The sequence below is a fragment of the Trachypithecus francoisi genome, unplaced genomic scaffold (assembly GCF_009764315.1).
Source record: "Trachypithecus francoisi isolate TF-2019V2 unplaced genomic scaffold, Tfra_2.0 Lachesis_group11, whole genome shotgun sequence".
Classification (NCBI taxonomy): domain Eukaryota; kingdom Metazoa; phylum Chordata; class Mammalia; order Primates; family Cercopithecidae; genus Trachypithecus; species Trachypithecus francoisi.
Window position 1 is genome coordinate 125,509,089 of NW_022681456.1, and position 24,414 is coordinate 125,533,502.

Genomic DNA, 24,414 nt, shown 5'->3' on the forward strand with positions numbered 1-24,414 from the left:
CCGCGCCCAGCCCCGAATTTCATTTTCAAGTTCTTCATTGCCCATGTAGCAGTTGACATTTGAAGGAGGCAGTTGTTTTCTCCAGAGTTGGAAGGTGGTGCCTTAAGGTGTAGGCGTGTTGCTATGACAGCCCATGGGCCGTTGCTGGGGCTCTCTTGTGACTCTTCTGAAGTCACAGATGGAGAGTTTGACTCTGTGACACAAAGGGAAACATGTGTGACTAATCTTTCCCACACTCCCTTTGCTTCTGATGGCTCCCTCAGTTAGGAGAGGAAGAGAGGAAGAGAGTGTGTTGGTGGGGCCCAACCCTTTCTTACAGGTGCTTCCTCTGACCCTTCTCTTCTGCCCGGATTTTTGGGCAGCTACTGAAGGGACAGGCACTCCCAAAGGGCAAGGGCTGTGGCAGCCTTCTCTTTTAGCCATAAGTTGGCCAGAATTGATGCTACTTTATTTATTTATTTATTTATTTTTTGGGAGACGGAGCCTCCCTCTGTCACCCAGCTGGAGTTCTGTCACCCAGGCTGGAGTGCAGTGGCGTGATCTTGGTTCACTGCAACCTCTGCCTCAGCCTTGGGTTCGGGTTCAAGCAATTCTCACGCCTCAGCCTCCCAAGTAGCTGGGACCCCAGGCATGCCCCACCATCCCTGGTTAATTGTTTTGTATTTATAGTAGAGATAGGGTTTCGTCATGTTGGCCAGACTGGTCTTGAACTCCTGGCCTCAAGTGATCTGCCCACTTCAGCCTTTCATTGTGCTAGGATTACAGATGTGAGCCACTGCACCCGGCGTGATACTCCCTACTTTGATGGGCATAGAGGAATGTTGCAGACGACAGGCATAGGCAGGGTCCTGGTGGCTGGTGATGTCAGAGAAGCCTGGGGAGGGAGTCCAAGGATCAATCAGTTGGTGAAAATCTGAAGGAATGGAGGATGATTCGAGTAAATCTGTGCTGCCTGGCCTGCGTCCAAGGCTGTCTCTCTGCTCAGCTACTTGCTAGCTGCCCAGTTACTCATGCTGTGTGGGTTTGTTTCCACTGTCACATGGGGATGCGGATGCTGGCCTCATAGCGAGGGTGTGAGCAGCCATGTTTAGTAACTCGGGTGAATGTCCTGCGAGGACTTGATGCAGAAGAGGTGCCAGTCAGCATTTACCGGAGTATGACTTGATCACCAGCAACTTCCTTCTTGACTGGGATAGGGCAGCATGAGAGCTCAGAGTTCCTTAAGTGGGGCCGTGCTCAGAATGGAAAGGAAAGAGTGAAGAAATCCACTAGGAAGAGGTGTTTGGGAGGCGTGTGGGACAAATCTCACCTTTATGGGCGCTCAGCTAGTCAATGGGAGCTTTCGGATGAACGGTGTGGGTGCTTCTCGGGTAGAGGACACCCCATCATATTTTTGTACCAAAGGAATGGGGTGGCCTGGATGGGGAGAGCTGCAAGAAGCAGGATGTTACAAGTTTGTATGGTTTTGTTTGTTTGTCTTGTTTTGTCTTCTGAGATAGGGTCTGGCTCTGTCATCCAGGCTAGAGTGTAGTGGTGTGATCACAGCTCACTATAGCCTCGAACTCCTCGCCTCAAGCAATCCTCCCACCTCAGCCTCCCGAGTAGCTGGAACTACAGGCGCATGCCATGATGCCCAGCTAGTTTTTGCATTTTTAGTAGGGACAGGGTTTTACCAGGTTGTCCAGTCTGGTCTTGAACTCCTGGGCTCAAAGCGATCTGCCCGCCCCAGTCCCCCAAAATGCTGGGATTATAGGCATGAGCCACCATGCCTGGCAATTATACATTTTAAATATTAATATAATAATGAGGTTAATCTATAATGCTTCTATTCAAGTTGTTTTGTTTTGTTTTGTTTTGAGATGGAGTCTTGCGCTATCACCCAGGCTGGAGTGTAGTGGGATCTCGGCTCACTGCAAGCTCCGCCTCCCGGGTTCACACCATTCTCCTGCCTCAGCCTCCCAAGTAGCTGGGACTACAGGCACCCGCCACCACGCCCAGCTAATTTTTTGTATTTTTAGTAGAGATGGGATTTCACCGTGTTAGCCAGGATGGTCTCAGTCGATCTCCTGACCTCATGATCCACCTGCTTCAGCCTCCCAAAGTGCTGGGATTACAAGCATGAGCCACCACGACTGGCTCTATGTCAAGTTCTTACAAATTTTCTTTCATTATTTTTTCTTTAGTTTCATTCATTTCCTGTTTAAGTGTTAATATATGTCAAATTCTTTTAAGCATTACAAAAACTTTAAGTACCAAATGCATGCAGTAGTTAAAACCTGTTTGAAACTTAGCATGCTGAGTTTGATTTGCTTCATCACTTTTGATTTTTATCAGTTAAGGTTTGACCAGAGAGTCAAAACCACTATGGGTGTTATGGAATAAGGAACTTATTTTAGAGATTAGACCTTAATCAATCATGGCAGCTGGTGAAGGAGTCTTTGGAGGCCTCAGCATCTGTGGTGGGCCGGAGGTCACTGTGTGTCAGTTGGGAGAAGCACTGGATGTGAAGTGGGGGAAGGACAAAGGCCACTGGAGCCTGTGTCTGTGCCTCACCACCACCCGCCCCGACGGTATGGGCGTCTGCAGGACCTAGCACTCCTTGCCACAGAGTTGCACATATGTCTGGCCAGGAATTACAGAAGCTGAAGGAGGTGATCTGATGGGAGCTGGAAGAGCTGCCAGTCTGGCTGCCATCCGTGCAGACAAGGTGAGCCAGCAGATGACTGGCACCGCATGCTGGCCTCAGAGCACGATGGCCACTCCCATTCTGTTTTCCTACCTCTCAAATCTTACATTTCTCTTGTGGCCAGCCCTCACCCAGAACCATACAGGGATTAATTTCCAAGAAATATGGTTTCATCTTAGCTAAGTTGAGAGGGTAAAAGCCATCACAAAGTTTGATTCCAAACCTTCCTGGGGTTAAAAGAACACTCGTCCTCGAGGGGAACAGTTTTATTGTCTCAAGTGGGCAGTGTATGACCGTGATCTGTGATTACTGTCTCAGGAAGGCTAACCTTATTTGTTTGCCAGATTTGAGGCTAGGAAGCCAGACTTGGGCCTGCGTACATCTATGTAGTTCTCAGTTTAGTACACTGTTCCCTTAAATGTCTCAAACTACATTTATAAATTTAATAGTTCTGGCTGGGTGTGGTGGCTCATGCCTGTAATCCCAGCACTTTGGGAGGCTGAGGCAGGCGGATCACGAGGTCAGGAGTTTGAGACCAGCCTGGCCAACAGGGTGAAACCCTGTCTCTACTAAAAATACAAAAATTAGCCGGGCTGGTGATGTGTGCCTGTAGTCCCAGCTACCGGAGAATGGCTTGAACCCGGGAGGCAGAGATTGCAGTGAGCCAAGATCCTGCCACTGCACTCCAGCCTGGGCGACAGAGCAAGACTCCAACTAAATAAACAAACAAATAAATAAATAAATATACTTACTAGTTCTGAGTTTGTCTAAGTCTATACCCTTTTTAAAAATTAATTTTTTTTTCATGTTGACAACGAATCAAAAGAAGAGTCCATATGCTTTTGATGGGTTTAGATTTGCAACCTGCCTCCTGGGTCCAAATTGTACCCCCACTAGAGTATCTGGAAGTCCAGAATCTCCACCCTCAACTGCAGCCCTTCTTGAAATGCCTCTTCCCTTTGTCCTGACTACTGGATCCTTTCTTTATTCTTTCTGTCCGAGTGGGTCACCACTCTATAGCCATATGCATACCTCCGCAGGGCTCTGCTCACAACCCTGAAATCATGCTCATGTTCGTGAGCACTGGACAGGACCCTGCACAGCCTCAGGAGGAACTCCAGGGAGTGGAGAACAGAAGCGCATGCCATATTCACGCAGGGTCAGGATCTTACCCATCCCGGGCAGAGATTTTCCCCCGGGAGGAGGGATTACAGGTGCACATGCAAGACACCTGTAATCCCAGCGACTCAGGGTCACCTCTAGGGGAGGGACTGAAGCCAGCAAGAACCATACATAAACTCTGTCCTAGAAGGAGCTGGTGAAGCCCCCTGGGGAAGGGGTAAAAGGGCCTTGTGGGCCAGTTGCATAACTGGGACCTTCGAGCTGTGGCTCCCTGCCCGAGGAGCCTCTGCTGTCCAGTCACGCTCTTGATTCGAATGGAGGCGGGTGCGCGTCGCCCCATCTGTCTGAGCTTTGGGTGCCCCCTTGTGGCAGAATAGTGATTTCGCGCTTCACACTGTCTCAACACTGCCCTCTCAGGAGCCCAGTTCGGGCTTCAAGGCTGTTATTCTGAAGCTACATTTGTGGCAGCGCTGTTTACAAGAGCAGCAATATGGAATCAACCTAACGGCCCATCAATGGATGACTGCGTAAAGAAAATGTGGAGTATTTATACCATGGAATACTACTCAGCCATTAAAAAGAATGAAATTACATCCTTTGCAGCAGTATGGATGGAACTAGAGGCCATTACCTTAAGTGAAATAATTCAGAGTCAAATACTGCATGTTCTCATTTATAAGTGGCAGCTAAATAATGTGTGTGCATGGACACAGAGTGCAATAGTAGACACTGGAGGCTTGGAAAGGTGGGAGGGTGGGAGGTGGGTGAGGGATGAGAAATTACCCAATGGGTACAATGTACACTATTCAGATCGTGGTTATACTAAAAGCCCAGACTCCACCACGACTCAACATATCCATGTAACAAAACTGCACTGTACCCCCTACATCTATAAAAATAAAACAAAATGGGATTCTAATAGAGAAAAAGGACCTAAGGGCAGAGGTGCCAGGCGTCTGGTATACTCCCAGGGCTTCTCTGTGTCTGCACGGCAGGTTGGGTTTCAGCAAGTTCAAAGAATTTGAGGAACCCCCTAAGGGAGGGCCACTGGTGGAGACAGAGGGGTGATCCCAAGTACTCCTATCTGTGACTTGAGGAATCTATCTTTCATATATCCTAAAAGAATGTACCAAAGGCCGGCACGGTGGTTCACACCTGTAATCCAAACGCTTTGGGAGGCTGAGGCTGGCGGACCACGAAGTCAAGAGATTGAGACCATCCTGGCCAACATGGTGAAACCCTATCTTTACTAAAAATACAAAAATTAGCCGGGTGTGGTGCCAGGCACCTGTAGTCCCAGCTACTCGGGAGGCTGAGGCAGGAGAATCTCTTGAACCCGGGAGGCAGAGGTTGTGGTTAGCCAAGATCGCACCACTGCACTGTACTTCAACCTGGGTGACAGAGTGAAATTCTCTCTCTCTCAAAAAAAAAGAAAGCTTCTGTACTTACTAGCCTATTTTAGCCCAGGCTCTAGACCAGTGGCTTTTATTTAGCTTTTCTGGGATCAAGGGGCTCCTTTGAGAATCTTAGGAATGATGTTGACCTTGCGTTAGAAAAATGCACATGCTGGCGAGGCGCAGTGGCTAATGCTTGTAATCTCAGCAGTTTGGGAGGCTGAGGCGGGAGGATCACCTGAGGTCAGGAGTTTGAGACAAGACTGGCCATTATGGTGAAACCCCATCTCTACTAAAAATGCAAAAAACAAAAAAAAGAAAGAAAGAAAAACAAAAAGAAAAGAAAAGAAAGGAGGCCGGGCGCAGTGGCTCACGCCTCTAATCTCAGCACTTTGGGAGGCCGAGGCAGGCGGATCACAAGGTTAGGAGATCGAGACCATCCTGGCTAACATGGTGAAACTCCGTCTCTACTAAAAATACAAAAAAAAAAAACTAGCCAGGCGTGGTGGCGGGCGCCTGTAGTCCCAATCAGGAGGCTGGGGCAGGAGAATGGCGTGAACCCGGGAGGCGGAGGTTGTGGTTAGCCAAGATCATACCACTGCACTGCACTTCAACCTGGGTGACAGAGTGAAACTCTCTCTCTCAAAAAAAAAAGAAAGCTTCTGTACTTACTAGCCTATTTTAGCCCAGGCTTTAGACCAGTGGCTTTTATTTAGCTTTTCTGGGATCAAGGGGCTCCTTTGAGAATCTTAGGAATGATGTTGACCTTGTGTTAGAAAAATGCACATGCTGGCGAGGCGCAGTGGCTAATGCTTGTAATCTCAGCAGTTTGGGAGGCTGAGGCGGGAGGATCACCTGAGGTCAGGAGTTTGAGACAAGACTGGCCATTATGGTGAAACCCCATCTCTACTAAAAATGCAAAAAACAAAAAAAACAAAGAAAAACAAAAAGAAAAGAAAAGAAAGGAGGCTGGGCGCAGTGGCTCACGCCTCTAATCTCAGCACTTTGGGAGGCCGAGGCAGGCGGATCACAAGGTTAGGAGATCGAGACCATCCTGGCTAACATGGTGAAATTCCGTCTCTACTAAAAATACAAAAAAAAAAAAAAAAATACTAGCCAGGCGTGGTGGCGGGCGCCTGTAGTCCCAATCAGGAGGCTGAGGCAGGAGAATGGCGTGAATCCGGGAGGCGGAGCTTGCAGTGAGCCGAGATCACGCCACTGCACTCCAGTCTGAGCAACAGAGCGAGACTCTGTATAAGAAAAAAAAAAGGGCCGGGAGCGGTGGCTCAAGCCTGTAATCCCAGCACTTTGGGAGGCCGAGACGGGCGGATCACGAGGTCAGGAGATCGAGACCATCCTGGCTAACACTGTGAAACCCCGTCTCTACTAAAAAATACAAAAAACTAGCCGGGCGAGGTGGCGGGCGCCTGTAGTCCCAGCTACTCGGAGGCTGAGGCAGGAGAATGGCGTAAACCCGGGAGGCGGAGCTTGCAGTGAGCTGAGATCTGGCCACTGCACTCCAGCCCGGGCGACAGAGCGAGACTCCGTCTCAAAAAAAAAAAAAAAAAAAAGGCCGGGCGTGGTGGCTCAAGCCTGTAATCCCAGCACTTTGGAGGCCGAGACGGGCGGATCACAAGGTCAGGAGATCGAGACCATCCTGGCTAACATGGTGAAACCCCGTCTCTACTAAAAAAAAAAAAATACAAAAAACTAGCCGGGCGAGGTGGCGGGCGCCTGTAGTCCCAGCTACTCGGGAGGCTGAGGCAGGAGAATGGCGTAAACCCGGGAGGCGGAGCTTGCAGTGAGCTGAGATCCGGCCACTGCACTCCAGCCTGGGCGACAGAGCGAGACTCTGTCTCAAAAAAAAAAAAAAAAAGAAAAAAAAAAAAAAAGAAAAAAAAATTAGCTGAGTGTAGTGGCGGGCGCCTGTAATTCCAACTACTTGGGAGGTTGAGAAAGGAGAATCACTTGAACCCGGGAGGCAGAGGTTGCAGTGAGCCGAGATCGCGCCACTGAACTCCAGCCTGGGTGACAGAGTAAGACTCTATCTCAAAAAAAAAAAAAAAAAAAAAAAGTAAGAAAGAAAGAAAAATGCACATGCAGGCTGGGTGTGGAGGCTCACACCTGTAATCCCAGCACTTTGGGAGGCTGAGGCAGGTGGATCACTTGAGACCAGGAGTTTGAGACCAGCCTGGTCAACATGGTAAAAACCCATCTCCACTAAAAGTACAAAAATAAACTGGGCATGGTGGCAGGCACTTGTAATCCCAGATACTGGGGAAGCTGAGGCAGGAGAATCGCTTGAACCCAGGAGGCAGAGGTTGCAATGAGCAGAGATCGCGCCACTGCACTCCAGCCTGGGCAATAGAGTGAGACTCCATCCCCACCCCCCAACCCCCCAAAAAAGCACATGCATACAATATTATGAATAGAATTTTAAGGAGTTTGTGAACTTTGGGGGTGCAGGAGCCCATAGGGTTTGTAAAAGCTCCACTTCTAGATCTCTGGTCCTATTAGTTTCTCAGGGGCTTGAAGCCCTCAAATAGAATTGCTGCTCTCTGAGGAGGTTGACAGTGTCCACTTAAGGACCGCTTCTCTGGAGAGGAAGAAAGGGCACAGGGTAAAATTTCTGCTTATGAGAGAAGTCACGTTAGCGTTGGCCTCAAAGATGCGTAAAGAGTTGCCTTGTGTCAAGAAACAGACGTTCCTTTTTTGAAAATATCCGAGAAAGACAAATAACAGAGATGGATAATTTACATAATTTCAAGACAGAGATCGTCTCCAAATTGCCTAATTTGAGGGATCTGAATGAGATGAAAGACAAGACATTCTCTGGAAGGATTTCCTAAAGCAATTCTTCTTAAACTCTATTTTTGGTTGATCTCAGATGGTCTCTGAAAGTTTCCAGAGTTTTCCAAAGGCAAAACATTTAAGAGGTTCCAAAAACTCATACCAAACTGCTTCTAGAAGAAAACTTCAACAAATTGATTCATGTTCTTTCAAGACACACCTTTAAAGGGATTTTCTTTTGGTGGGTACTGCTTATTTACTTAACTAATATTTACTTAATGCATACTGGAAAAGACTATTTCAGAGTTGGCAGGGACTTCAGGCATCTTTTATTCTGATTCCTTTATTCTCAGACAAGCAACGTGAGAACCAGAGAGGAAAACTGTCCCTCATTCATTCATTCAACAAGTTTATCAGTCACTTCCTATGTGTTAGGAACTGGGCTTTGTATAAGAAATAAAAGAGGGCTGGACGCGGTGGCTCATGCCTGTAATCCCAGCACTTTGGGAGACCGAGGCAGGTGGATCACAAGGTCAGGAGTTGGAGACCAGCCTGACCAACACGATGAAACCCCTTCTCTACTAAAAATACAAAAATTAGCCGGGCATGGTGGTGCATGCTTGTAATCCCAGCTACTCAGGAGGCTGAGGCAGGAGAATCCCTTGAACTGGGGAGGTGGAGGTTGCAGTGAGCTGAGATCACACCACTGCATTCCAGCCTGGGCAGCAGAGTGACACTCTGTCTCAAAAAAAAAAAAAAAGGAAAAGAAATGAAAGATGAAAATGCGTTGAGGATAATCTCATGAGGTAAGGAGATATGTAAGGGGAAAACCACAATTCCTTTTTTTTTTTTTTTCTGAGATGGGGGTCTCACTCTGTCACCCAGGCTGGAGTGCAGTGGCAAGATCTTGGCTCACTGCATCCTCGGCCTCCTAGGCTCAAGTGATTCTCCCACTTCAGCTTTCTGAGTAGCTGGGACCAAGTGCACCACCATGCCTGGCTAATTTTTTGTATTTTTGGTAGAGACAGGGTTCTGCCATGTTGCCCAGACTAGTCTCGAACTCCTGGGCTCAAGTGATCTGCCCGTCCCAGCCTCCCGAAGTGCTGGAATTACAAGCATGAGCCACGGCATCTGGCCAGAAGCCATGATTCAAAACAGATAATTGTTTTAATGGAGGCTGTTTAAAAAGCAGTGGAAGTTACTTAGCAGAGAAACCAGCTAAACCTGTGAGAGTATCTGAGGATGACTTCACAGAGGAGGTAGCATTTGAGCTGTGGCTTGATGGATGAGGAGAGGTTTGCTGGGTGGGCCAGCGTGTTTGTTCCAGGCTATGGAAATAGTATGCAGGTTGATCAGGGCAATATGGTGCCAGGCCAAGGGATGCGTGGGGTCTGGAATCTAGCCTCAATAGGGGGAAGTGGCACCTTTTCCTAATTTCCACAAAGGCACAATATGGCTACCAGTCTTGTGATGTGGGCGAGGGCGTGGAAATGTAAAAAAGTGAGGTGTGTTGTGGGATCTACTAGTTCTTGAGAAGCACGAGTTCAGAATTGCTAAAGAACAGAGTGAGAGGTAATGAGTTTGCACAGGTAATGGGGCCAGATCATGAAAGGCTTTTCTATGACTGTGTGTAGTGGGAAAGTTGGAAATGGAACCTGGATGCCTTTCTTCCTGACCATTACTTTTCCTGCAGCACCAACTGCCCCTGGCCTGGACACTGAGCTCTGTGCTGGGTGCTGGGCAGGATGCGGGGAGGAATATGCTCTGGCCTTGCCCTCAAGGGTTCATAATTAGGGGTTCATAATATGCAAGACCCATGGATTTATAGTGATAATAGAGTAGAATGTGGTAAGTAGCCAAATAGAGGGACAAGAAGGAGTACTGGGCACACGCAGTACCCAGAAGTGGTGTGCTCAAGGCCACATGCCATAAGCCAGGAATTCAAGGTTCAGGTCTGTCTGGCTTCAAAGTCAATGTTCTCATAGGTTTCAAAGGCTTTAAAAGTGCTCACACTCTTTGACTTAGCAATTCCACTTCTAGGAGTCTATGCTAAGGAAATAAAATGCGTACAAAGATTTACTTACGAGGATGGTCTGTGAATTTTTTTTTTTTTTTGAGACAGAGTCTCACTTTGTCACCCAGGCTTGAGTGCAGTGGCGTGATTTCAGCTCACTGCAACTTCTGCCTCCTGGGCTCAAGGGATCCTCTTGCCTCAGCCTCCTTACAGGGATCCTAAGGGATCCCTGCCTTACAGGTATGTGCCACCATGCCCAGCTAATTTTCTGTATTTTTAGTAGAGACGGGATTTCACTATGTTGGCCAGGCTGGTCTCGAACTCTTGACCTCCAGTGATCCGCCTGCTTCGGCCTCCCAAAGTGGTGGGATTACAGGCTTGAGCCACCATGCCCTGAAGGGATGGCCTGCCTCTCCACACCTGTGGGCGTTTCTTGTTAGGTGGAACGAGAGACTTGAGAAAAGAAATGAGACACAGAGACAAAGTATAGAGAAAGAAAAAGTGGGCCCAGGGGACTGGCGCTCAGCATACCGAGGACCCACGCCGGCACCGGTCTCTGAGTTCCCTTAGTATTTATTGATAATTATCTTTACCATCTTAAAGAAAAGGAAGTGGCAGGATAATAGGATCATTATAGGGAGAAAGTCAGCAGTAAGACATATGAATAAAGTTCTCTGTGACATGAATAAGTTTGAGGAAAAGTGCTGTGCCTTGATATGCATATGTAAACATCTCCATAAACCTTTTTAGTGCACAAAGAGCAGCATTGCACTAGCAAGTCCCGCCTTTCGCCCTAAGGCGGTTTTCTCCTTTCTCAGTAAATAGAACGTACAATCAGGTTTTATACCGAGATGTTCCATTGCCCAGGGACGGGCAGGAGACAGATGCTTTTCTCTATCTCAACTGCCAACAACTGCCAAGAGGCCTTCTTTCCTCTTGTACTGGTCCTCCTCAGCACAGACCTTTCATGGGTGTCAGGCTGGGGGACGATCAGGTCTCTTCCCTTCCCACGAGGCCATATTTCAGACCATCACATGGGGAGAAACCTTGGACAATACCTAGCTTTCCTAGGCAGAGGTCCCTGCAACCTTTGGCAGTGTGTGTGTCCCTGGGTACTTGAGATTAAGAGAATGGGGATGACTTTTAACCAGCAAACTGCCTTCAGGCACTAGTTTAACAAAGCACACCCTGCACAGCCCAAAATCCGTTAAACCTTGAGTCACCACAGCACATGTCTCTTGCAAGGACAAGGTTGGGGGTAGGGTCACAGATTAACAGCATCTCAAATACAGAACAAAATGGAGTCTCTTATGTCTACTTCTTTCTATATAGAGACAGTAACAGTCTGATCTTTCTTTCTTTTCCCCACAATGCCCAGCCATGGCTTATTTTTATCTAACTTCTTTTACCCAACATAAAGTTTTTGAGATTCAGCCATGTCATTGCGTGTACCTGTGTGTTACTATGGCGGAATACAGTAGGTTGCTATTGTATGAATAGACACAATTAGTTTATCCAGTCACCTGTTGATGGACATTTGGGTTGTTTCCAGTTTTTGACTATTATAAATAAAATCTGCTGTGGACATTCTTATACAAGTATTTTGGATATTCGTTTTTCTTTCTTTTGGATGAATACCTAGTAGTCAAATAGCTTGGTCATAGAGTAAGTGTACATTTAGCTTTATAAGAAACTCCTAAGGAGTTTTCCAAAGTAGCTGTAACATTTTAAACTTGCTGTGGTGTAATGATATATACTGGATATCATCCATGGTTCCTGGCTCATAACTCCAATAGCCGCTGTTACAGTCTTTTTTTATCATGTTGGGTGCGTTGGGCCTCAGGGGCAGTCCTCTGACCTCCTGTCCTCTTTTCACCTGTCCCGAGGCAGGACTCTAATGTTCCCCCTCCTTTCTGATGGTGGGTCTGAATACCCTCCAATGAGAGGGTCCCACCCTATACCCTGGGAGAAGAAATGCTGATGTCTTGAAGCTTCCACAAAAACCCAAGAGGACTGGGTGCAGAGAGCTTCTGGATAGCTGAGCACGTGGAGGCTGCTGGAGGGTGATGCACCCGGGGAGGGCATGGAAGCCCTATGCCCCTTTTCTCATACTTCGCCCTGTGTATCTCTTCACTTGTATCCTCTGCAATACCCTTTATAATAAACCTGTAAACATAGGTGAGTTCCCTGAGTTCTGTGAGCCGCTCCGGCAAATTAATCGAACCCAAAGAGGGGGTTGTGGGAACCCCAACTTGAAGCCAGTAGATCAGAAGTTCCAGAGGCTTGAGCTTGTGACTGGTGTGGCAGAGGGCAGTCTTGGGGACTAAGCCCTCCATCTGTGGGAGACAGTGTCGGGAAGACAGTGTGGGAACTGAATTAGAGGAGAGCCAGCTGGCGTCTGCCACTTGATGTGTAGGGAACCCCCCACAACACATTTGGCCTTAGAAGTCTTCTTCTGTGTTGAATGTTGTGTAAGAGTAGAGAAAAAACACAGTTAGAGGGAGTTTCCCCCATACACTTGCACCAGCAGTTTATGAGCGTTCCAGTTGCTCCATATCTTTGCTCATAATTGGTATCGTCAACAACTGGACCTCTGTCATCGTAAAGGAGGATGTTGAGTTTTTTGGTGAAGCTGGGTGCCATGTCATCTGTTGACAGCAAGAGCATGATGAGGTAGCATTTGGAAGTTTGCATAGAGGAGGTGTGAGCACTCATTGCATGGAGGGAAGGAGCAGGTTGGCCACTGGGAGGTAGAAGGATCTCCAGGCAGTATTGAGGGCCCGGTGGGACAGTAAACTTGAAGTCACAACATACATTGACCTGTGAGACTGTCTGTGATACTCAGAGATTCACTGCAAACATGGAGAAGGAAATAGTTCAGTTCATCCAGAAGTGGGATGTTTCCATAAAGGCGTGATTAAAGTTCAGAAAGGCAAGAGACTTTATGGTATCAACAAAAGAGTGACAAAAACAGTGGGCTATAGGATGTAAGACGGACAGAAAGGAAGTGAAAATGGAAGGAGCTGATGCCTGCAAACCAAGTAGAGGAGGCAGAGGACTGGCAGTCCTGAGTGAGGGGCTGAGGCACAGTGGGGGTGGTTGAACAAGAATTGAAGGTTGTGGTCAAAGGGTTTCCATATCTGAAAAGTGGAGGAAATGGCGAGTTGTAATGAGGATTAAAAGTGGGTCGGGCACGGTGCTCAAGCCTGTAATCCCAGCACTTTGGGAGGCCGAGATGGGCGGATCACGAGGTCAGGAGATCGAGACCATCCTGGCTAACACGGTGAAACCCTGTCTCTACTAAAAAAATACAAAAAAAACTAGCTAGGCAAGGTGGCGGGCGTCTGTAGTCCCAGCTACTTGGGAGGCTGAGGCAGGAGAATGGTGTAAACCCCGGAGGCGGAGCTTGCAGTGAGCTGAGATCTCGCCACTGCACTCCAGCCTGGGCGACAGAGCGAGACTCCATCTCAAAAAAAAAAAAAAAAAATGATAGAACATGTGCTTCATATGCTGTTACACACTGTATCAATGTTTGTTTCAATAGTCTACAAGCTTCTTGAAGGTAGGAATCATGTCGCAGACATTCCTGTCCCTAGCATGGTGCCTGATGCTAGCAGGTGCTTAGTGAACCTATGAGTGACTCTCTTAGAAGGATGAAGGAAAGAACTGACTTCCCTATAAGACTTCAGTGTGTGAGAATTTTCTGGACTCTCTAGTTTTAATTTTCTGGACTCTCTAATTTTAATTTTAATTTTATTTATTTATTTATTTTTTTGAGAGGGAGTCTCACTCTGTTGCCCAGGCTGGAGCGCAGTGGTGCGATCTTGGCTCACTGCAAACTCCGCCTCCCAGGTTCACACCATTCTGCTGCCTCAGCCTCCTGAGTAGCTGGGACTATAGGCGCCGCCACCACGCCTGGCTAATTTTTTGTATTTTTAATAGAGATGGGGTTTCATTGTGTTAGCCAGGATGGCCTCGATCTCCTGATCTTGTGATCTACCTGCCTCAGCCTCCCAAAGTGCTGGGATTATAGGCATGAGCCACTGTGCCAGGCCTTAATTTTTATTTTTATATTTTTGAGACAGAGTCTCGCTGTGCTGCCCAGGCTGAAGTGCGGTGGCATGATCTCGGCTCACTGTAACCTCCTGGGTTCAAGTGATTCTCCCATCTCAGCCTCCTAAGTAGCTGGAATTACAGGCATGCACCACCACGTCCAGCTAATTTTTTGTATTTTTATTAGAGATGGGGTTTCTCCGTGTTGCCCAGGCTGGTCTTGAACTCCTGAGCTTAGGCAGTCTGGGATTACAAGTGTGAACCACCGTGCCTGGCCATTTTTTTTAAAATTATTTTTAGTAGAAACAGGGTTTTGCCATGTTGGCCAGGCTGGTCTCGAACTCCTGACCTCAAATGATCCACCCGCCTTGGCCTCCCAAAGTGCTGGGATTACAAGAGTGAGCCACTGCGCCCGGTCTTTCTTGATCTTAATTTATCTAACAGGTAACAGTTTGTTCAAAATAATAATAGCATCAGTGTATTTGGTCATATATATACATATATATGTGTTACGCATAAGTAAAATTAATGATAGTAATAATACAAAGGATGGGGGAAGTAATTAGGATTATTATTATTATTATTATTTTTTGAGATGGAGTCTCGCTCTGTCGCCCAGGCTGGAGCACAGTGGCGCAATCTCAGCTCACTGCAAGCTCCGCCTCCTGGGTTTACGCCATTCTCCTGCCTCAGCCTCCCGAGTAGCTGGGACTACAGGCACCTGCCACCTCGCCCAGCTAGTTTTTTGTATTTTTTAGTAGAGACGGGGTTTCACCGTGTTAGCCAGGATGGTCTTGATCTCCTGACCTCGTGATCCGCCCGTCTCGGCCTCCCAAAGTGCTGGGATTACAGGCTTGAGCCACCGCGCCCGGCCTTTTTTAAACTTTTTGAGACAGAGTCTCGCTTTGTCTCCCAGTCTGGAATGCAGTGGTGCGATCACAGCTCACTGCAGGCTTGACCTCCTGGACTCCAGTGATCCTCTCACCTCAGCCCCCCAAGTAGGTGGGACTAGAAGCACACATCACACCAGGCTAGTTTTTGTATTTTTTAGTAGAGACGGGGTTTCACCGTGTTAGCCAGGATGGTCTTGATCTCCTGACCTCGTGATCCGCCCGTCTCGGCCTCCCAAAGTGCTGGGATTACAGGCTTGAGCCACCGCGCCCGGCCTTTTTTAAACTTTTTGAGACAGAGTCTCGCTTTGTCTCCCAGTCTGGAATGCAGTGGTGCGATCACAGCTCACTGCAGGCTTGACCTCCTGGACTCCAGTGATCCTCTCACCTCAGCCCCCCAAGTAGGTGGGACTAGAAGCACACATCACACCAGGCTAGTTTTTGTATTTTTGTTGTTGCTGTTGTTGAGATGGGGTTTAGTCATGTTGCCTAGGCTAGTCTCGAACTTCTGGACTTAAGCAATCTGCCTGTCTCAGCATCCCAAAGTGCTAGGATTACAGGCATGAGCCACGGTGCCCGGCCTAGGTTGGCAGTTTCTAATCATGAGAAAACATCACATGAACCCAAACGGCGTGACAGCCTACAAAATAATTAATCCAAAAAGTGTAGTTTTTTTTTTTTTTTTGTCTTTTTTTTTTTTTTTTTTCCTTTTTGTGGAGAATGGGGTCTCGCTGTATTACCCAGGCAGGTCTCGAACTCCTGGGCTCAAGCTATCCTCCCGCCTCTGCCTCCCTGAGAGCTGGGATTACAGGCGTGAGCCACCGCGCCCGGCGAGTGTAGTTTTTAAAACTGCCAAGGTTGGTCACGTGTGTGGTGGCTCATGCCTATAATCCTAGCACTTTGGGATGCTAAGGTGGGAGGATCACTTGAGGACAGGAGTTCAAGACAACATAGTAAGACCCCATCTCAAAAAAAAAAAAAGACAGGTATGGTGTTGCACGCCTGTAGCCCTAGCTATTCACGCTACAAGATGGAGAGAGGATTGCTTGAGCCCAGCAGTTCGAGGTTACAGTGAACTATGATCACACCACTGCATTCCAGCCTGGGCAACAGAGTGAGATCCTGTCTCTGAAAAAAACAGAAACAAAAACAAAAGAACTGCCAAGGTCATGAAAAAATAAGGAAAGACAGAAACTGTCACAGATCAGAGAAGACTAAATATTAAAGGGTCACAATCACTAAGTGCAGTGTGGTGTCCTGGATTGGATTCCGGAACAGAAAGAGGATATTAGGAAAAAACTGGTGAAATCGCTGGCCGGGCGTGGTGGCTCAAGCCTGTAATCCCAGCACTTTGGGAGGCCGAGACGGGCGGATCACGAGGTCAGGAGATCGAGACCATCCTGACTAACACGGTGAAACCCCGTCTCTACTAAAAAAAAATACAAAAAACTAGCCGGGCGAGGTGGCGGGCGCTGTAGTCCCAGCTACTCGGGAGGCTGAGGCAGGAGAATGGCGTGAACCCGGGAGGCGGAGCTTGCAGTGAGCTGAGATCCGGCCACTGCACTCCAGCCTGGGTGACAGAGCGAGACTCCGTCTCAAAAAAAAAAAAAAAAAACTGGTGAAATCTAAATAAAATCTGTAGTTTAGTTAACATGTTTTAACCATGTTAATTTCTTAATTAGTTTTGACAAATGTATCATGGCTATGTGAGATATTAACATTAAGGGAAGCTGGGTGAAAGGTATACCAGAACCCTCTGTACTATCTTTGCAGTTTTTCTGTAATTCTAAAATTTTTCCAAAATAAAAACTCATTAAGAAAAAAACCCAAGAGGCCGGGCGCGGTGGCTCAAGCCTGTAATCCCAGCACTTTGGGAGGCCGAGACGGGTGGATCACAAGGTCAGGAGATCGAGACCATCCTGGCTAATATGGTGAAACCCCGTCTCTACTAAAAAATACAAAAAACTAGCCCGGGCGACGAGGCGGGCGCCTGTAGTCCCAGCTACTCGGGAGGCTGAGACAGGATAATGGCGTGAACCCGGGAGGCGGAGCTTGCAGTGAGCTGAGAGCCGGCCACTGCACTCCAGCCCGGGCGGCAGAGCAAGAGTCCGTCTCAAAAAAAAAAAAAAAAAAAAAAAAAAAAAAAAAAAAACCCAAATGAGGCCAGGCGTGATGGTTCACGTCTGTAATCCCAGCACTTTGGGATGCCGAAATGGGGAGATCGCTTGAGGCCAGGAGTTGAAGGCCAGCTTGGCCAACATGGCGAAACCCCGTCTATACTAAAAATACAGAAGTTAGCCAGGTGTGGTGGTGGTCGCCTGTAATCCCAGCTACTCGGGAGGCTAAGGCAGGAGAATCGCTTGAACCTGGGAGGCTGAAGTTGCAGTAAGCCGAGATAGCGCCACTGCACTCCAGCCTGAGTGACAAGAGCAAGACTCCATCTTAAAAACAAACAAACAAACACTTACTTACTGATGGGGATATAAGTCAAAATAGGGAAAAAAGTGGATATCTCTGCGATATCATATGTCTCCCAGAATATAAACTGGAACTCGAGCAGTAAGCATGACTGAGTGGAAAGTGGCATGAAGTTATCTTCTAAGGAACTAAAATGTTGCATATCTTCTGTGATGGTAACATGGGTATTCACCTATGTAACCCTTCTTCAGGCTATACACTTAAGATTAGTATACTTTATATTATTTACAGGCCAGGCGAAGTGGCTCATGCCTGTAATCCCAGTACTTTGGGAGGCCAAGGCAGGTGGATCACTTGAGGTCAGGAGTTCGAGACCAGCCTGGCCAACATGGTGAAATCCCATCCCTACTAATAATACAAAAATTAGCTAGGTGTGGTGGTGCACGCCTGTAGTCCCAGCTACTAGGGAAGCTGAGACAGGAGAATCTCTTGAACCTGGGAGGCAGAGGTTGCAGTGGGCCAAGATTGTGCCACTACACTCCAGCCTGGGCAACAGAGTGAAAAAAAAAATTTATATCTATGTATATATACACACACACATACACACACACACACACGTATACTTTACTACATTGGAAAAAAAATTTTACTGGTTTCCTATTGCTCTTAGGGTAAAGTTCAAAATTGTTGTAGACTGTAAGTATAAATGATGTGTTACCTGCCTACTTCTCTAGCTTCATCTCTCTATTCCCAAGCTCTAGCCAAACTATTCTTCTATTACAGGGTCTTTGCACATACCATTTAGTCCACCAGCAGAGCTCTCCTCCTCAACACCCCTTCAATTTAGCTAACCCTTATTTATTCTTCAGGTTGCGTCTTAAATTTCCTCAGGGAGGGATTCCTCATCTCCAGACCTAGAATCGGTCGCTAGTTGTATGTTGTGCTTCTCTTTTGTAGCACTTGTCTACAAAAACAATCATTGTGATTATTTTACAAGCTCCAGAAGTTTATGTATCAGGTCTGTCTCATTGGCTGTTGTATCTTAAGATGCCTAGTACATAGTAAACACTCACTTAATGTTTACCAAATGTTAATTTGAAAGTTAGGCTCAGATTAAACAAACTAGTAACCCAAAGGCTGTAAAATATGAGTTGGGATGCACGCCCACCAATAAATCCTGTTGAATCTATCTCTAAGGCGTATCTCCAACCTTCCACCTTTCTCCATCTCCCTATAGCAGTAGCCTTCTATCTGGTCTTTCTGTTTTATTTATTCATTATCCATCGGATTATTATGAAATAATAAGATATGGATACTTACTTAGCATAACAAAATAAATATATGTATGTCAACTGCTGCTTAATGAGAAAATACTAGAAGTATTGCCCTTAAAATCAGGTTTGAGACAGAGCTGTCCATTACTATTTACTATTGTTCTGGAGATACTATGTGATGCATTTAGATGAGATTTTAAAATATTAGGGCTAGGCATGGTGGCTCATGCCTGTAATCTCAGCACTTTGGGAGGCCAAGGTGGGCAGACTGCTTGAGCCTAGGAGTTCCATACCAACCTGGGTAACATGGCAAGAACTTGTTTCTAGAAAAATTATTACACAATTAGCATTATTTATAGGTGATAACCTAAGAAAATTAATTGAAAAACTATTATAGGCCAGGTGCGGTGGCTCAGGCCTGTAATCCCAGCACTTTGGGAGGCCGAGGCGGGCGGATCACGAGGTCAGGAGATCAAGACCATCGTGGCTAACAAGATGAAACCCTGTCTCTACTAAAAATACAAAAAATTAGCCGGGCGTGGTGGCGGGCGCCTGTAGTCCCAGGTACTCGGGAGGCTGAGGCAGGAGAATGGCGTGAACCCGGGAGGAGGAGCTTGCAGTGAGCCGAGATGGCGCCACTGCACTCCAGCCTGGGTGACAGAGCGAGACACCATCTCAGAAAAAAAAACAAAAACAAAACAAAACAAAACAAAAAACTATTATAGATCATGAGGGAATTCAGTAGGTGGCTGGGGGAAAAAAAGAGAACAAAACTAAAAAATCCCATTTTTATAGCACTTATACAGGTAAAACACTAAGGAATGACTATAATGAGGAATGTCCATATTAAGGAAACATTAAAATGCTACCGAGGACACAAAGAGGAGGGTATCAACAAATAGAAAGATATATCATGTTCTTGAAAAGGAGATCTGGCCTGGCGCGGTGGCTCACGCCTGTAATCCCAGCACTTTGGAAGGCTGAGGCTGGATCACTTGAGGTCAGGAGTTGGAGACCAGCTTTGCCAACATGGTGAAACCCCATCTCTACTAAAAATACAAAAATTAGCTGGGCATGGTAGCACGCACCTGTAATCCCGGCTACTCAGGAGGCTGAGGCAGAAGAATCGCTGGAACCCGGGAGGCAGAGGTTGCAGTGAGCCGAGATCATGCCACTGCACTCCAGCCTGGTGACAGAGCGAGACCCTGTCTCAAAGTAAAAACAAACAAACCCAACACCCTAATTGATTTGTAAATTCAATACAATCTCAAAACACATCCTCAAAGGAGCCTTTCTTTTGGAGGGAGAGTGAACTAAATAAGCTGATCCTAAAATTCATGTGGAAAAAGAAGAAAATATAGTTAGAAAGATTTTTAAAAAGACAGAGTGAAAAGAGGTACTGGCCCTAAGAGATATTAAAATATAAAGCTAAAACAATTGAAAGACTGTAATGTTGGCAAATTGAAAAGACGGATCAATGAGAGAGAATTGAAAGTCCGGAAGTAAATTCAAACTTGCACAAAAATTTGGTTTATCATAACAGTAGGTTTTTTTTTTTTTTTTGAGACGGAGTCTTGCTCTGTCTCCCAGGCTAGAGTGCAGTGGCGCGATCTCCGCTCACTGCAAGCTCCCTCACCTCCCGGGTTCACGCCATTCTCCTGCCTCAGCCTCCTGAGAAGCTGGGACTACAGGCGCCCGCCACCTCGCCCGGTTAACTTTTTTGTATTTTTAGTAGAGACGGGGTTTCGCCAGGATGGTCTCGATCTCCTGACCTCGTGATCCGCCTGCCTTGGCCTCCCAAAGTGCTGGGATTACAGGCGTGAGCCACCGTGCCCGGCCCATAACAGTAATTTTAAATTAGTGAAGAAAAAAACTATTGTTCAATAGATGACTGGAGATAAGAAGATAACATTTGGAAACTAATAGAAATATAGGAGGCCAGGTGTGATGGCTCACACTTGTAATCTCAACACTTTGAAGACCAAGGCAGAAGGATCGCTTGAGCTCAGGAGTTCGAGACCAGCCTGGGCAATGTGGTGAAACCTCATTTCTACAAAAAATTAAAAAATTAACCTGGCGTGGTGGTGTCTGTCTGTAATCCCAGCTACTGGAGAGAGGCTGAGGTGGGAGATTTGCTCGAGCCTGGGAGGTGGAGGCTGCAGAGAGCTGTGATTGTGCCACTACACTCCAGCCTGGGTGACAGAGCGAGACCCTGTCTAAAAGAAAAGAAAAGAAAAGAAAAATAGAAAGAGATATGAACAGTAATAGAAAATAAATTACAAATTGCTCTTTAACGTATGAATTGTTCACTCATATGAAATGAAATGTTCATTCACAGTGAAATGAAAAACTTCACTCACAATAGGAAATCCAAATAAAAATGACACTGAGATAACTTTTTTTTTATTCTTTCAGTTTGGCGAAGATCAAAATGTTTGATAACACATCAAAGTTGGTGTTTATGTAAGGAAATGGACACTTAAAATTTTCCGATGTTCGGCCAGGCGCGGTGGCTCATGCCTATAATCCCAGCACTTTGGGAGGCTGAGACGGGCGGATCATGAGGTCAGGAGATCGAGGCCATCCTGGTTAACACGGTGAAACCCCGTCTCTACTAAAAATACAAAAAATTAGCCGGGCGTGGTGGCGGGCGCCTGTAGTCCCAGCTCGGGAGGCTGAGGCAGGAGAATGGCGTGAACCCGGGAGGCGGAGCTTGCAGTGAGCCGAGATTGTGCCACTGGACTCCAGCCTGGGTGACAGAGCGAGACTCTGTGTGGAAAAAAAAAAATTCCGATGTTCCATCTCTATGGGGGACAAATTAGCAACATTTATCAAAACCAAATGTATGTACCTTCTAACCAGGAAATTTTATTTCCAGCAGTTGTTTTTTGTAGCAGTACTTCCACATGTGCAAAATGACATAGGTTATTACTGTAGTGTTGTCTGTAATAGTAAAGGTTAGAAATGAATTAAAAATCCTCAAAAGGGATCCAGTTAAATGGTACAGCCATGTAATAGAATACCACATAGATAGAAAAATGAATGAGAAAGTTTTTTTGGTACTAATATGGAGTTATGGTCAAGCTATTTTAATAAATGAAAAAGGCAAGGGGAAGAACTTACTTATCGTGTATAGTAGTCTACCCCCCTCCAAGGGGGATACATTCCAAGACCCCCAGTGGATGCCTGAAACTGTGGATAGCACTGAACCTGATTGCTGTCAGTCAAAACACGTTTCTGTTCATGTCTTCCACCCACAAATTTGATGCCTTTTCCATCTTAACTAAGCACTTATCATGCACCATGACTTTTGCAGTTTAAGGTGTGACAGCAAAACTAGTATGAATTTCTTTTATCTGCTTCACAATTTCATGAATAGAAGGTTCATTGTTATTGTAGATCTTAGCAAAGTCATCAAAGAAAGCACATTCTGGCTTCTCTTTGGCATGTCTAAATTACCAGTATCACCACTCTTGCGCTTTGGGGCCATTATGAAGTAAAATAAGGGTGACTTGAACATAAGCATGCAATACCCCAACAGTTGGTCTGATCACTGGGAAGGCTTGTAAGTGACTAAGGGGTAGGGAGCGTCTGCAGGGAGGAGACGCTGGACAAAGGGAGAATTCATGTCTTGAAGGACAGGAGTAGTGTTACTAACCACGCGGTCTTGGGGGTTGTTAATGCAATAGTTGTTAACATGAGGCCAAAGGAGTTCTCCCAGACAAGGCTTTATTAGAGCTTATGCAGGGCATAAGGGAGGCAGCACGAGAGAGAATTCTCTGGCTGGCTCCTGGAAGAGACTCAAGAGAGTAATCTTGAAGGAGCTGAAGTGGGAGGGGAGTGAGTTTGAGCAGGTAGAGATGAGGAAACTTTGGCACCTGTTCAGTTTGATAACACAGTTCTTTATGCATCATGCATCTCATTAGCATGTTAAGTCCCCACCCCTGGGTATGATTTTTGGAATTATAATGAAGACAAGGCAAAGAAGCGCTCATTCTTCTGGTCTTGTGGTGTACATACGGGAGATAGGGTTAACTCCTTTGAGTAGGATTTAAGGTGGTAGCTGCTTATTTTAATTTCTTCAAGGTTCTACAACTAGTGGGTATGGCACCTGGAGTAAGATTTATGGTGGGACATTGCTCATCTTAGTCTCTCTAAGGGTCTGCGATGAGTGGGCATAGTGCCTTGAGCAAGATTCATGGTGCACGGTCTGGATGGTTGGGGTCCTCGCTGGCCACACCCCCACCAGCTTACAATAGAGGTTCTCAGTGGGGCACGGGTGGGGCCACGTCCCATCCCTACTCTGTCTCAGTCGGACAGCTTGAGGTTTCATCATGCTGTTCAGAACAGTGCACAATTTAAAACAGATGAATTGTTTCTTTCCGGAATTTTCCATGTAATATTTTTGGACCACAGTTGACAGCAGATAACTGAAACCATGGGAAGCAAAACCACAGATAAGGGAGGACTGCTGTAGGACCATTTGTAGAAATAAAAAAGCAAAGGAATATATTCATATATATTTGTTTGAATATGCATAAATGACCTCTGGAACAGCATCAGAAACAGTAACATTGGTTGCTTCCAGGGCAGGGACCTTGGTGGTTGGGGGATAGAAGTGAAAGAGAGACATTTCACTATTTACTCTTTGATACTTTTTGAATTTTGACCCATGTGAATAAATCATCCATCCGAAAGAGAGGAAATAAATACAATTAAAACTAAAAAAGAAAAGGAAAACTGGACACTATGATTGACACAATGGGAACTTTTTTTCCTCTGGTAAAAAGAAGCCCAGAAGTAGGTGCTGTGCTTACTTACTGATGATCTGGGTCTCAGTGATGCCTTGGGGGCCAGGTTCTTTCCTTTCTTCCAGGTCCCCAGAGGATTGACCTTTTAGTCCCATGGCTGTTTCCTCATGATGGTAATTTGGCTACCACAGCTCAGGAATGATGCTGTCACACACAACATCCCCCAAACAAAAAATAAGGGCCAAGGTAAGCCAAAAACTTTCTCCTAATGGTGCTTTATATCCTGGAAAGGAAAACTTCCCTGTGCATGTCACTGTACAATTGCAAAGAAGAATGAGTTTATCGGCTCCTGGGATTGGGGGAAGGGCCTCTTCTCCTGATGTCATAGAATCTCTGCTCTAGTACAGAAATGCGGTTCTGTCCTTAGGAAATGTGCAGAAGTCTGTTGGGCAGGCAGCAGAAAGAGTCCACCACAGCTGTCTGTGTGAACCGCTTTATCTTTTGAAAAGGGAAGTTCTGGCCGGGCGCGGTGGCTCACGCCTGTAATCCCAGCACTTTGGGAGGCCGAGGTGGGCAGATCACAAGGTCAGGAGATCCAGACCATCCTGCCCAATATGGTGAAACCCCGTCTCTACTAAAAAAATACAAAAAATTAGCTGGGCTTGGTGGCGGGCACCTGTAGTCCTAGCTACTTGGGAGGCTGAGGCAGGAGAATGGCCTGAACCCTGGAGGCGGAGCTTGTAGTGAGCAGAGACCGTGCACCACTGCACTCCAGCCTGGGCGACAGAGTGAGACTCCGTCTCAAAAAAAAAAAAAAAAAAAAAGAAAGAAAGAAAAGGGAAGTTCTTACTGACCCTTGGTGGGCTAACCCTACCGGTACTCACAGTGCTTCCTGCCGGAAAAGACTCGAGTGAGTCTCCTGTGAAGTCTCAGACTGGTAGGGAAGCTGAACGCCCACCTCTCATCCACTGTGTCCACTGGAGAAACCAAGCGTCCAGGGACTCCTCTGCGTGTGGCACTGT

General features: G+C 46.6%; 1 pseudogene; it reads right to left on the reverse strand.

The window, feature by feature from the left end:
- LOC117090926 overlaps positions 1–24,414 on the reverse strand; it is a 40,748-nt pseudogene that overhangs the window by 13,195 nt on the left and 3,139 nt on the right.